We start from the raw sequence: 12,399 nt of genomic DNA, 5'->3' as shown, positions 1-12,399 counted from the left end.
ATATGAGAGCTGGCTGGCTGGTCAGTATGTTAAAGGGATTTTTGTTGACTGATTTTTGTATATTTTTTAAGGGAAAGCTCTATTAAAGCAAAAGAATACTGTCAAAACTGTGTTCATGACATATTTCCTTGTCACTTGCAGACTTGGTGCTTTGTGTCTGTCTGTTCATCTATCTCTGTGTGTATATGTGGTATCAATACAGCTCTTTCTATATATTTACAATAATAACCAATTCAGTAAATGTACATTCTATAGATGTAATTACCAACAAGAAAATCTTGTATCCCATGCGGGGACTTTGAGATCTGGGATTGGTTCACACCCCCTTGAATTAAAATACACTGTTGCAAATAGAGATGTGCCTGTTGAAGACAAGTCAGATCATCTCATAAATTCCCCTAAGAGGGGCAGCTTTTTATGTAGACTGTGGACAATAACATGAGGTTACAGTTTTGTTCTCTTTAAGTGTACCTGGTTTCCATAATTAAAAGCTTAAGCCAGGTTTAAAGGGAGACTGTAAGATGCAAAACTTGATCACATCTTTGTGAACACGCAGGAAGGTGTAGTGATATTGTGACTCCTTTCTGGTCATTTTAAAGAGTCTGTTTTAGAATTTCATTTAAAAATAGTCATCTCAGTGCCTGTTGGGGATATCAGATGGTTGCTTTGGTGGCAAATCTTTGAGCTTGCCAGCACACATGGATAATCTTAAGTACAAGAATAATGCTCTTGATTTCAGTGTTTTTTTTTAATGGGCTGAAAGTTCAGTTGAATTTATGAAATGGGTGGAGGTATTGATACTTAAAAGCACCAAGGGGGGCCTGAATAATCTGAAGGATTTTCTGACTGAATTAATTGTGTGCCAAGGTGTGTTCTTGCTTTTACTGCTTTGGTGAAGGACAGAAGAATTAGCTTGGCATTCTAAGTTTTTATGTAGTGTCCCTATAAGTGGTACTGTAGAATATTGAAATCTAAGGGTTTTTTTTCTCTCTCTCTTTTTTTTTTTTTCCTCAAATATAGGATGAAATAAGAAGAACCAGGTTATTATTACAAACCAGTGGGGAGACCCTAAGTGAGCCCATACAGAACAATCAGGTACTTTGGAGTGCAGTTTATAGAACACAGAGGTGTCTTTTTTCATGGCTGAAATAGTTAATATTAGTCTAAGATCTAACAGGATATTGAGATTCAGACACAAGGGATGACACAAGAAAAACTAATTACTACAGAGATTTTTCTAATCTGAGTCTAGTGGGAATTTCTTTGTTGCATCATTGTATAGAGAGCAGCTTGGTTTGGCTTCCTATCTCATAAAAAGATCAGTGGCAGTAGCTGGGTGGGAAAACTGCTCACGGAATTTCTGGGAAGCAGTGCTGAGCCCTTGCTCCATTAGGAGCAGTCTTTCTTTTGATCCAGTGCTGGCTCAGCTCTTCCCACGTGGCATTTAGTACCTGGTGCATCAGAGTCTGAAGGGAGAAATACAAGTTTCTATGGTTTCAGAGAAGTTAAAGTCTTAACAGAAGTGGCTAGGCTTTTAGCCTATTTAAATTCTTGTTTTCTTGTTTTAAAATCCCTACTAGCTTAATGTTTTAAAATTAACTTTCTGTTCTTGGTGTGTGCTTTGGTGCTGTTACACAGCATGTGGGATGGGAGTGAGTTATATTCAGCAAGAAGTATGTGGAGAGAAATTTTAGGGAAAAAATAATTAAAGAGAAGATACATATGTATAAAAGTATATGACTTCATATAAAAATAGGTTATTGGGAAAAAGATTTAATAGGTTTAGAAAGAAGATTTTACCCAGTCTCTTATGAAAACTTGATAACTAACCTAATTTTCAAATTGTTTAGACAAAACAAGCCTTTCTGCTAAGCGTGGTAAGTTTACAAAATATTTAGAAACATCCTTTCTGTCCCTTTCTGCCCCTTTCTGTCCCTTCTTTCTTTCTGCAAAGATGATCTAATTTCCTTTTTTTTCTTTTTTTTCCCCTTTTAAGTCCAGTGTACATCCTGATACAGACAAGATCACTCCTGTTTTGTTTAGACCTCCAGGTAAGTTCCCTTAAAAGAATTATTGCCTGTGACTGAAGCATCAAAGGGGAATAGCTCACAGTAAGTGGCTGCTGTGATACTCCAGTGATACTCTTCTCCATACAGAAAAGCAAGTAGACTCATACCTCTGTTAGTTGCATTGTCCTATCTGTTGAAGTTTTATTTATTCCTATGGTCCTCTTGAGGAATTTTCTCCACAGTGCATCTGCTCAGCTTAGTGGAAGTAGTCTGACCCGTCTGTGACTTGTTGCTGCAGAATGAGTTCCCAAAGCCCTGCCCATGTAGAACAGTCTGCTGTCAGCTAAGTTTGCACCTGGTGCATGTGGCTGCTGTAGGAATTTACTTGCTGTGGTGGCAGATAAAAAGTCTGCTGGGAGTGATGTGTGGGGAGCCAAGACAGCACAGGCTGTTCATCAGATAGAACCATCCTTAGGCTCCTTGCTCAGCATCTCGTCTCACCACGCCTGGCTGAGCAGCCTTTGTAGCCACCTGTCTCTTTTTGAACAGAGAGATGAATTTCTGTTCAAAACTCAGTTCTGTAGTTTCTGAGCAGGCACAGAGTGGAGTTCACAGGGGCTCCTTTGGGCTATAAGCTGTGACCAGGTATTCTGGCTTCTTGAATGAGAGACAAAGTTTAGAACTGCAGTCCGTGCTGATGGTGGGTTTTGTGGGCAGTGTTTTACTTTGGGCTGAAACTAGAGGGGGAAAGTTAAAGGAAGTTTCCAGCTCAAAACCATCCAGCAGTTATTTTTACTGAAATAGTTTTCTTTCTTTTTAGCCTTCCTGCCCATATCTCTTCCACTGGTGAGTAAACAAAGATACTAGTGTGCTGCATGGCTTACATTTTTCCAAAGCCAGGGGTTGGAGGCAGGGAGTAGAAGTTTTTAGGCTTAGTTGTATTTTCAGCACAAGCTTTTTGAAAGACATCTGTTTTATGGGAAGTGCTGAGAAACCTAGGTGTCTGTTTAACCTCAAAAAACCTGGAAATGCAGTAGGAAGGAGTCAAAGCCATGTGTTCTGTGTTTCACAACATGAATCCAGAATATGAATCTTCTCTTATGTCAGTTGTGCATTTGCAAGTAAGAAATAGTGTTGTCAAGAAGTTACAAAAGATATAAACTGTTGTTCAAGTGCTTATAGATTGCCCCACTTTGTTTCATCAAATTTGTATCTGTAGTTATATGCATGTTTACTCATCTAGATGCGTTTGACTGGTTTTGACCTATGAGTTTGCCTAGTGAGATATGGCATTCCATATAGAGATTACAGCATGAGCTTACATGGTGCTTCTAGCAAGTATAATGAAAGTCTTGATGGCTGTTAAATTAAGAGCAGTAATTAACTTAAGTAATTAAATGGAATTGATCATAAAGGTAGTTGATCCGCTAATACTAAATGAAGTACTGATCCTCCTCTGAGCTTCTGGACATTCCCTGCACTCATCTTATTCAATACTGGCCTTATCTTGACTCTGCTCTTAGAGAGAGCTCCACTCCGTGAGCTTGGCAGCTCATACCTCAAGAAAGGCTGTGATTTATTACAGAGTCCCAGCATGGCAGGGGTTGGAAGGGACCTCTGGAGATCATCTCGTCCAGCAGGGTCACATCAGAAGGGAGTAGGTCACGTCTGTGGGAAGGAAGTGTGTTAGCCTAGGATTGAGACAAATGGCTTCAGGTGCTGACTGGGGCCTTTGATGCTGCAGCAAGCAGTGACGTGGCAGTTCTTTGCCAACCACTGCTCACCAAATCCTGCTAGACTCATCCAACCTAATTTCTTGTGGGGTTTTCCTTTTAGGTTATTGTTTCATCTGTTCAGCTCCGGGCAAAGCAGGCTTTTTTCAGTCAGGTAATTGCCTCTTTCTTTCTACGTTTACAAGTCTTGTAGTCTGAATCCCAAATTCACTTTTATTATAATCTTTTGTTTCCACAGTTTGCATTTCACACGTACACCACAGCATTCACCCTGCTGAATGGAAACGGCACCGTAAAGCCTGCAGTAGGTGTCAGGATTTATTTCTGAAGTCATCTGAATTGTACAAAACCATTTTGAACACCATTTATAAATGTTTTACAAATGCACTCACGTGGTGTATTTCTTCTGCCTCCCTTAGGAGGAGTCGCTTAAAGAAAAGTACATCATCTATGGGGTGGGAGCCATTGCCTATGCAGCCTGTGTTGGGGTAAGTATTTGCTCAATGGCTGCTTTCCTAGTAAGCTCTCCTGAGGAGTACAGGCTGAGATAATCACACTGCCAGATATCCTTCAGGGTTCTGCTCTGCTGCTCTACTCTGATGTCTTGCCCCAGAACCGTTCAGAATAAGATTGTTTTTGTGATCACATGTCAGCTAATACTTTGCTTGTCTTCCTCTGAGGCTTCCTCTTCTGTCCTTTTCTTTATTCTGCAAGCTTAGAGAATGGGCAGTGAGAGGAAATGGCCAGGGTTTACAAGTGCAGAGTAACCCACGGGGTTGTTGTAGTTGATTTGTGACATAGTGCTGTGGAAGAGATCTGTCTGGCTCTAAACAGGTGGTGAAATCTGCAGGCATCTGCACTGGATAGCTAGCTCAGATCCCAGGAGCAGCATAGCCATGAACCTATGAACACAGGTAAATCAGCCTTCCAGGAGGGCTGGGGAGCTGAAGGGTACCTGACTGCCTCCACACTCTGCTGGAATAGGAATTTCTGGTCTCCAAGAGTTTGCCACATCAGAATGAGCTCTGGTATCCTCATGACTCTCATTGTAAGCGTGGATGCCCCTATGACACGTTTCCTCACCCTCCACACTGAACAGTGAATTTTATAAGACTTTGGGCAGAGCAACATGACTGCTCCTGCTTTTGTTAGATGGACTTTCACCTGTGCAAACAAAACAGCTGTAGGCAAAACAGCTGGGCCAGCAGTGCCCAGGACTTCGTGGTCTGGGGAGGCAGCTCTGTGTGTGGGTTCATGGGGGAGTTCTTCCCCTTTGTCCTCTAAGGGAGACTCTGAGTGCTAGCTGCTGTCCTGGCCATTCATTCCTAAGTGAAACTTCCTGCGAGCATATTATGGGAATATAGAATTGGGCTGAAACTCCAGAGAGCCAGGAACAAATACACAAGTAAACCAGGTTTCCTGTTTGGGAGAGAGAGCAGTATTTGACACGAGGCAGCTGGACAGATGTCCAAGGAAATATTAGTCAGAGGTAATTGTTTTCTTTTTTCTCTTTGTATTCACACTGCAATTGTCCTACACATAATAATCTTTAATGCTTTTTTAATCATAATATTTTGTATTCTTATCTAAAGAACTCATTACAGATACCTTCAGTAACTAGAGAACGAGTATTTTGTTGAAATGTTAGACCAAGGCTTTTGTGTTTATAGACAGTAACTATGTACTAGGTCACAGATTTATTTTCCTGAAGTCTTGTACATCCTAAAATACTGCACTTTTTTTTAATAGAAGGTGCCTGTTTTCTCTTAATGCCTTAGGCTTTCCCTCTTGCCTTCATGAATCGTTACACACTGAAGAGTCCGTTAACACAACTGGTTGTCAGGAAACTTCTACCTGCTCCTCTTCTTGGTGAGTGTGAGGAAACTGTACATCCTGCAGCTGGTCACCAACTGAAGTTACACCAGGACAAGTTTAACTATTTGATGTTATTAACTGCTTTTCTAATGCCATCTTTAATTTTGACCTTTCCTAGGAAGAGACTATTAAGACAAATGCCATCTCCTCTGTTCTGAGTTCCATGGGGTGGCTCCCCAAATCCTTCTGAGGAGCTGCATTTGAGCTGTCTGACTTGTTTCCCTTGGAGCAGGTGTTAAAATGTGCTTCCATTTTCTTAAATGCAGAAAGAAACCTAAGGGTAATTAATATTAGTCCAGCATTTGAAAAGTGTCATCTGTTACACTGATGTCTTTATTGAACAACTCTACCAAAAGCTCATAAGAGAAATCTACTATTTCAAGCAAAGTCATTTTGCCAGACTGTGCCTTGGTATGCCTAGACCTCATTATGGAAAAGAGAGGGGAGAAAACCAGCTAGATGAGTAACTCTCATTTGATATGGCCTCTCAAAGTGCCAGTGGTTTAGGCTTGTGTTTTCAGTGACTGACTGTGGGTGGAAGTTTTCAGGTAGCTTGTAAAGCTGGGTCTGGAGGAGACTGAAATTCTCACCTAGGATCCAGCTGAAGCAGTGTCACTTGTGACAGACATGCAGCTGGGCAGAGAAGCCCCATAATGGAACATGTCAGAGCCAGCATTTCCCTGCCATCCTCCCTTTCAGATCAGGGCTGCAGCCTTCCCTTCAACTCTGTTCTCTTCAGGGTCTTCTTTTCTATGCTGGATCACAAACCCCTCCCCGTTCTCTCAAGAACAAAGTACTCTTGGTTTGAGCTGCATGGCACAGATTGAAAGCTGAGTCCAGAATGATAAACAATTTTTCAGGATTGGGCCTTAGAATCTGACATAAACTTCTGAAACAAAAAATAAGTTCCCAAGTAGATTTTTATGGAGCATTCTCTTCTTAAGCTGGCAGGTTATTCGGCTGTGAACTGATGAACTAGAAATGTAAAATGCACGTAATTATGAGTGTTACTACTGAGGTAGTCCTTCTGGATCTTTGAAAGCCAAATCCTCTTTGACTCTGCAGGCTTGATGACTGCATTTACTACGGCAGTGGTGAGAAGCCCAGAATGGGAGCATGGAATTGAAGTGATGGACAGGAATGGCAATGTTGTAGGAGTGTCAAAGAAGGCTGGTGAGAAGGTAGGTGAAGGGTTGAGGCTTCTCTTGACTTGCCTTTCATCCCCTGCTAAGAGCTGACTGTGACGCTGAGAGTAGGTGGAGTTGGATGTACTCAAATGAGGAATCCCCAGGCCAGGTGCCAAATCTTTGGGTAGGCTTGGATTAGGTCTCTGGAACCATGTTGGCACCTGTGGTGTCTTCAGAGCTTGGCAGCCTCTCCAGCCCAATATACCAAGTGCCAGAGTTGAGCCACGGAGACACTAGCACAGGCATTTCTGCTTTCCCTTGTCACCTCAGAAGGAAACTTTTGGACCTTCTTCTGATGGGACACCTCAGAGAGGAGCCCTGTATTGTACATATCACATGCACCTTCTCTAGGGGGAGTGTCATTTAAAGGCTGTGCCCCCAAAGGGTAGTGCCCTGCTCTGCAGTGTGCTAGTGCATTTTATCCTTGAGCTCCAGTTGCTGACTCTGTATTTGCTCCTTGACTTGCTCATCAGCATCCACTGTAGAGCTTGACAGAGGAACTAGGACAAGGAGTCATATTTTGTGTGCTCTCAGTGACACTCCCTTTCTGTGCTGCTGCCCAGAGGGGAGGAGACAGCCACACAAGCACAAGGATTCGTGGACAGCTGGAGAGAGAACTTCAGGACTGACACAGGATAGTCAGGATGCCCAGGAGGTATAACCGTTTGGAAGAAGTTCAGCACAACTTAATAAAACCAAGCCTCAGCAGAATTATTGTTGTGGAAGGAAAACTCCATGTGGCATTGGTAGTTTCAGCTCCCTTTTAAGGTATTTCTTAGTCACAAGTGCAGTATTTCCCACTTACAGGAGTTTGGTTTCCATTTAAGAAAGAATTCCTCTGACAAACGTTTTTATCCCTCATTAACCTGTTGCTCGAAACTCTGTGATCCTTAGCCAAAAAAGTGCTGACAGAGGTGAGCAGCAGTTGAAGCCACAGAGCACTGCTCTAACAGCATTTATTTTTCTCTCCCTGGAGGCCGTTAGAGAAACAGCATTGTCCAGAGCAGTCTTGTTTGGGACCACGTTCTTCCTGCCACCTCTGATGATCTACTTTGTGGAAAGGTAGGAGGTACTGAGAAAGGTCGAGGGGTGCCTGCTCAGTCTGTATTTCTTTTTTCAGTCTGACTCTTACCAGCTGCCCTTTTTTTCTTGGGTTTGCAGTATTGCTTGCCTTGGTAGAAGGGATTATCTGGGAAGTTTCTGTTCAGCTGCTGTGTTTTGCTTATATGAGTAAATGCATGGTATGTCCACATCTGTGCTGGGAGGGTTTGCAGGAGGTTGTGTACAGCTGTGAGGGTTTCCTCTCTGCTCCCACGCAGGAGACAGGGTTGTGCTCTCCTGGCAGGCTGTTCTGCAGCACCCAGGCTCCCTAACTCCATCTGAGTCCTGTGTCTGGTGTCAGGGTTGTTCAGAGCACTTAGCCAAGATCTGTCACTTCTGAAGGGGTAATACAGCACTTGAGTTTGCAGCTAAAACTGGACCCAACTTCCAAATAGTTTTCCATGTATTGTAAAACATGTTCTTGCTTTTGCAACATCTAGAAACCCTGTATTGTAAGAATTCTCTGCATGCTTCAGGAGGGAATTCTTAGCCTGCCCTGAGCTTTTGGGAGGCATCACCTATGTCATGTAACTAATACAGGTAGGCATCACCTATGTCATGTAACTTGGTATTGCCTACATCAATTCCCTAGCTCCATTTCTAGCTTAAGGGAATCCTGTTGAAAGAAGACATAAATGCAGATGTAAGATAAAATTGTAAATACTTATGGAGTTATACATTTTTGCACAAGGCAAAGTAGGGTTGCCAAGAGGAACTAAATTTGAAAGGGAAAAGGGTAATGCAAGAAAAATCTTAGACAAAGAACCGAGACACTTTAAAGCACTAAGGCACCTTCTTTTCTTTTGTCACTTTGATCTAGTTGCTTATTTTCTTAATCTTATATGGACAATCTGGAAAATCCTGCAGCTAAAGACAAAACAAAGTGAAAGAACAGGAAGTTAGGAATAAGAACATATGAAATAAAGTAAGGAAACATCTCTAGGATTCATAAGCCAAGGGTATTACTAATTTCAGTGCAATTTCAATCACTAAAATAGTAGCCAACGCCCTTTTTGCCTCACTGTCACATTATTGTTTGAGCCTAAACTGACTGACATGCTTTTTCAATGTCTTGGACAGAGCAAAACTTGTGAAAGCTCCACGTGCTTTGGCTTCACTGAGAATGCTTGCCATTACATCAGTGCTGGCTGGGATGCTACCAGTTTCACTGAGCATGTACCCACAGTGTGGGGAGGTGAGTCCGTTCACAGGGAGTGATTTAGGATTAGTGTTACATTAAACAGTCTGTAACTATGGCCAGCAGTCTTAAGGCCATGTAGAAAAAAAGTCAATAGGATATTCCTGTGGCTGTGCATCTAAAATGGGGCAGCAGGGAGGCTGCTTGTGAAGGCCTGTGTGCTAGGCAGAGGCACACAGGACTTCCTAGGTCCAAGTTGCAATGTGTGGTTTTATTATTTATTTTAAAATATTCACACTTTTCAATGTAGATTTATCAGTTTCACAACAGGCTGAAGCAAGCAAGGTCAGGAGAGCTGCCTTAAAATATTAAAACCAGGCTTTGCCAGCACTGTTTCAAGTCCTGCTGGAGAAGGGATGTAGATAAGAATTTTTCTTTCTCACCAAGTCAGTGTGAGCTCATTGGAGAGGTGAACCAAGTCCCATGTGACATCTCTTCACCCTGCCTCACTGAACTGTGAAGAGCAATCTGCTCCCTGGGAAAGCACACGCCTTCCTGGCAGGTTTTAAATGGAGGACATAGCCCTTGAACCTTGGGCTCTGGAGAAGGCCAAGTGAGAGAGGAGCCTGGGGTTCCTTTCCACATTTCTTTCCTCTCCCTTATCAGCACTGTGTGAATATTCCCAGAAAATCATAGACTGGGCTCTTGCAATTTTCAGTGGTTTCTTCTATTTGCCTAAACTTTCTGGCACTGTAATGTCTTTTTTAGATTTCTTAATCTCTTATGGCAACAAGGGTAAACTGAACATAAATGAGGGGACTTGTGAGAAATTTTGTGCTGAGAGTACAGCTGGTTGGTTCCCTCTGAGTCTCCCAATTGCTCAGGCCACAGGAGTTCTCCTGGGTGAGTCACCCAAATATATTTACAGTTGGACTCAATGATATTAAAGGTCTTTTCCAACTTAAATGATTCTACAGTGAACAGAGATAATGTCTCTAACACTCTGTTCATATCTCAGGAGTACTTCCAATTTTAAATAAAACATTTCTTCCCTTATGTGTGCACATATAGAAAAATGTCAGAGAAAAACAAAAAAAGCACTAAAGCAAGACTATCCTTCAAACATCCAGATAAAGAACCCCAAATCCCAAATCCAGCCTTGCTTCTGAACACAGTATTTCACTTTGGGCAAAGTTCAGTGCAGGAAAGGGCACTTGATGTGTACTTACCAGGATGGGGTGGTGTTAATTCCCTTTTTCTGTACATTGCAGATAAAACGAGCAGACCTTGAGCCAGAAATTCTGTCCTCTACAGAAGAAACTGAGTTATTCTACAATAAGGGAATTTAGAGAGTGGATTTAATATATAAGCCTGGGCTCCGATTGAAGCGAATTCCTGATGCAGCAACAAACCCAAGTGGCACGTGACTGACCAAATCAGGAGTTTCTGGGGGCACTCGTGCCAGATCTGGTGTAGGGTGGCGTGGTCTGGAAGGAGGCAGACTTGGCAGACAGGTTTTGCAGGCCCCAGCCCACAGGCAGATGGGTACAGATGACTTCAGTGCTGCAAGTGGTCTCTGTTCCAGAAGGCACCGCAACACAGCCTCTGTCACAAGCCGTGTTCCCTCTGCTTCCACCAGGGACTGATTTCTTAATTAAAATACTGTTAAATACAAAAGTTTGTTCTGCTGCTGCTGTTGACAGGCTGCTTTCCAGGAACACAGCTGGTGAAGGTACTGACAGCAGTTGTCCTTGGGGTGAATCAGGCTGGTTCTTCTCAGAATACTGATGTATATTTTGTTGTACTTGGTAGCACTCATTTCAAGGATGAGCCATGGGGGAGGCAGCCAGCAGGGTGATATTGGACAAAGAAAACCCTGAGGGCTTAGTATAGTACTGCTTAAACTTGGCTGAGAAATGTTCAGGAACTGGGTGTCAAACTTGGACACAAAATGACTCCTGCCATTCTTGACATCCTTGAAGAAGTTGTGAGGCCTGGTGACCCTTGAGCTTTAGAACATGCATGTTAGACTGAAGCTGCTGGGAAACCCTGTGGCTTTCTGACCTTGTAGTGGACAATGAAGAATCTCCACTTCATGGTGTTTATCCAAACAAAAAAGCTGTCTTTTCAGAGGTGTTATAAGGATTAACTTGTTCATCAGAGTGGTGATAAATTTTTCTGATCATATGAAATTACCCGGGGGACCAGGGCGGTCTGTGAAGAGCTGCAGAAATGGCTCACAATACCAGGTAAAATACCAAATGGGTAAGTGCAAAGTGATGGGCTTGGCAGAGGGGATAATCTAACTTCACATATGGGCTGTGAGCAGACTGTTAACCCTAGGAATGGAATTAGAGGTAGTGGCAGGTAGCTCAGCATTTAACGTTGAAGTTCTTACCAAAGGGCCATACAGATATGAATTTAAGAGGTGAATAGGTGCTTCCATCAAAGGCAGCCCACTGAAGGATACTAAATTCATGGAAACTACACCAGCAAAAGAAGCTCTTAAGCTCTATGCCACCGCAGAGCAGAAGAGGTAAATGGCTTGCCTGCTCTCACTCCCTTCCTGTCTGCTTTTGGTGGCCACTGGGATACCACACTTGGCTGAACAGATCTTTGGTCTGGCCCAGTACAGCTGCTTTCATACGGTTTGTTGGCCTGCCACAAAATGAAGATCAGACCTTCTCCTGGGGAACAAGTGCAGCCTCCAAAGCCTGCCAGGATTTCACTGCCTTGGAGCGCGCCACACGTGCCGCTGCTCTCCTGTTGCTGGAGGATCAGATTCCTTTCAGCAGTGCTTTTCAGCAGTGCTTTTCAGCAGTGCTTTTAAGCCGTGCTTTCCCAACCCACTCCATCCTGCAGGAAGACTGCAGCATAGAGCAAAGTAAAGGAAAACAGCAGGCCTGGTCCCTTGCAGGAAAACAGTTCCTGCTGTGCTTGTGGGCTAACAAAAGCAGGAAGTGGGGGGTTGAGTTTAGATTCTTGTTTGAGTTCTGCCTTTTTTTGAGCCTTCCTAAAAAAAACTTACTGCAGGGAAGGGTCAGACGAGGGAAGAGGACAGGGAGTAGTAGCCTATCCTAAGGACCTGTAACTTGAGGGGAGTAAGCTTAGAGCTGTTCCAGGCACACAGCGTGGATACTGTCTCAGTGGCAAAGAGTTTGCACTATGCTGGAGGACTGCAGTGGATTTTTACAGGTGAAGGATCATTTACACCTACCAAACTCAACAGGGATCATGCAACTTTGCCTTTGTGGGCTGTGTTCTTAAGCACACAGTAAAATCCCATCAGAGTCAACAACATAAAAAGTAATTGCACTGTGTCAGGCCAAAGGTCTGCCGAGCCAAACGTCACCTCC

This window comes from Merops nubicus, unplaced genomic scaffold, assembly GCF_000691845.1.
Source record: "Merops nubicus isolate BGI_N331 unplaced genomic scaffold, ASM69184v1 scaffold3721, whole genome shotgun sequence".
NCBI classification, from domain to species: domain Eukaryota; kingdom Metazoa; phylum Chordata; class Aves; order Coraciiformes; family Meropidae; genus Merops; species Merops nubicus.
This window is presented reverse-complemented; position numbering follows the sequence as displayed.